This window comes from Nicotiana attenuata, unplaced genomic scaffold (genome assembly GCF_001879085.1).
Source record: "Nicotiana attenuata strain UT unplaced genomic scaffold, NIATTr2, whole genome shotgun sequence".
NCBI classification, from domain to species: domain Eukaryota; kingdom Viridiplantae; phylum Streptophyta; class Magnoliopsida; order Solanales; family Solanaceae; genus Nicotiana; species Nicotiana attenuata.
Genome location: NW_017673004.1, coordinates 35395 through 38147, shown reverse-complemented (window position 1 = coordinate 38147; position 2753 = coordinate 35395).

Here is a 2753-nt window from a genome sequence, read left to right as displayed (position 1 = left end):
CAGAAATCCAACATTTTCTTAAAAGTACCCTCTTTCGAAAATTAAGAAGGCAACATCCAAAATCCTAAAAAAATATTTTACTTTTTCTTTAGAATAAGAGAAAATAAATAAAAATTCAAACAAAATATTTTCTTTTTACTTTTGAAATTCTCCAAGTTCAAATCAAAAGAGAAGAAATTTGTAGAAGACTTTACTTTCAAAAAATAAAAATAAAATCAAAATCAAAAATCAAAAAAATATATATTTCCTTTCTTCTTTTAAAGCGTTTCTTTCGAAAATTTCAAAAAAAGAAAAAGAAAAAAATCAAATCATAAAATATTTTTCTTTTTCTTAAAGCTTTCATGGTCTGAGTTTTAGAAAAGTAAACAAACAAAACAAAAAAAAGAGTTAGTTTATTTACTCCATTCCCAACCTTCCCGAACTACGCAAGATCTGATTCATGCGGGATCATGATACGTAGGCAATCCCCATCAGATTCGATCATAGTCATAAATAAACTGAGAGAAAAATAATCTGAAAGAAAAATAGAGTGAAAAAAGAAAGAAAAAGTTATAAAAAAAGAGAGTGGCAAAAACAAAAAAAAAAACAAAAAAAGAGAAGGCAAAAAATAAAAGAGCGGCGCAGAAATAAAAGAAAAGAGGTACATACTGAAAGGGTTAGTTAAGGCCGGGTTGAAACATGCAACCGTTCAAACATACGGTAGAAGCATTTAACTGTTAGGTGCATTGCANGACATAGGGTCTCCACTCCCTAGTCGCCTTTTGACAACATAGGGTCTCCACTCCCTAGTTGAGAGTATTTTAAACGTAGGGTCTCCACTCCCTAGTCGCCTTTTGCTACATAGGGTTTCCACTCCCTAGTTGAGATTATTTTAGACATAGGGTCTCCACTCCGTAGTCGCCTTTTGCCAACATAGGGTCTCCACTCCCTAGTTGAGATTATTTTAGACATTGGGTCTTCACTCCCTAGTTGAGATTATTTTAGACATAGGGTCTCCACTCCCTAGTCGCCTTTTGCCAACATAAGGTCTCCACTCCCTAGTTGAGATTATTTTAGACATAGGGTCTCCGCTCCCTAGTCGCCATTTGACAACATAGGGTCTCTACTCCCTAGTTGAGATTATTTTAGACATAAGGTCTCCACTCCCTAGTCGCCTTTTGCCAACATAGGGTATCCACTCCCTAGTTGAGATTATTTTAGACATAGGGTCTCCACTCCCTAGTCGCCTTTTGCCAACATAGGGTCTCCACTCCCTAGTTGAGATTATTTTTGACATAGGGTCTCCACTCCCTAGTCGCCTTTTGCCAACATAGGGTCTCCACTCCCTAGTTGAGTTTATTTTTAGACATAGGGTCTCCACTCCCTAGTCGCCTTTTGCCAACATAGGGTCTCCACTCCCTAGTTGAGATTATTTCAAACATAGGGTCTCCACTCCCTAGTCGCCTTTTGCCAACATAGGGTCTCCACTCCCTAGTTGAGTTTATTTTTAGACATAGGTTCTCCACTCCCTAGTTGAGATTATTTTAGACATAGGGTCTCCACTCCCTAGTCGCCTTTTGCCAACATAGGGTCTCCACTCCCTAGTTGAGATTATTTTAGACATAGGGTCTCCACTGCCTAGTCGCCTTTTGCCAACATAGGGTCTCCACTCCCTAGTTGAGATTATTTTAGACATAGGATCTCCACTCCCTAGTCGCTTTTCCAACATAGGGTCTCCACTCCCTAGTTGACTTTTAGTATAGATATAGGGCTCCACTCCCCAATCCCTTTTTCCCAAGGATACACACTCCTGATTTTATTGCTTTCAATAAAGAAATAGTTTAGATTTTTGTTACAAATAACTCACGAAATTTTCCTAGCGAAAACTGGGGCAGAAAAATTTCGTTCGTTTGTTTGTTTTGGTGCCTGAATAGGTTTTTCACCATGAGGCACAAGGTTTGAGAAGACCAAAACAAGAAGTCTCAACCCAAATAAAAGAAAGAAGAAACAAGAAAAGAAGTTGAACTCAAGGTCCGGAAGCGGGAAAAGATGCGGACTGCCCAAAATTTGATTGAAGTCACAAGCTTTCCAAGTCCCGCCTTGATCCGAAAAGCTGAAGAAAAATGAATTGGCGACCGCAGCTAACGAGCATCAAGATTCAGATCAGAGTTTGCAAGAAGAACCAGCCAAGACTTAAGATCAAGCTTTAGAAGGTTTATAGATAGGAATCTTGTAACTCGTAGTTGATAGGCTTAGCTAGTTTAGCTATTTATTTTCCATTTTGGTGTATAAGGAGTTCAGCAAGTAGTAGCAGTAACAACAACAGTGAAATCACAGCTTCCTGGTAGTCCCAACTACCAAAACTTCCAGAACTACACTGACCTGATTCCTTTATAGCCAAGGATANTAGTCGCTTTTCTAACACAGGGTCTCCATTCCCTAGTTGACTTTTAGTATAGATATAGGGCTCCACTCCCCAATCCCTTTTTCCCAAGGATACACAATCCTGACTTTTATTGCTTTCAATAAAGAAGTAGCTTAGAATTTTGTTACAATAACTCACGAAATTTTCCTAGTGAAAACTAGGGCAGAAAAATTTCGTTTGTTTGTTTGTTTTGGTGTCTGAGCAGGTTTCACCTCGAGGCAGAGGGTTCGAGACGACCAAAAGAATGAGTCTCAATCCAGAATAAAGAAAAAAAAGAAAAAAAAAAGAAGTGAACTCAAAGTGCAGAAGCGGAGAAAGATGCGGACTGCTCAAGATATGATTGAAGTCA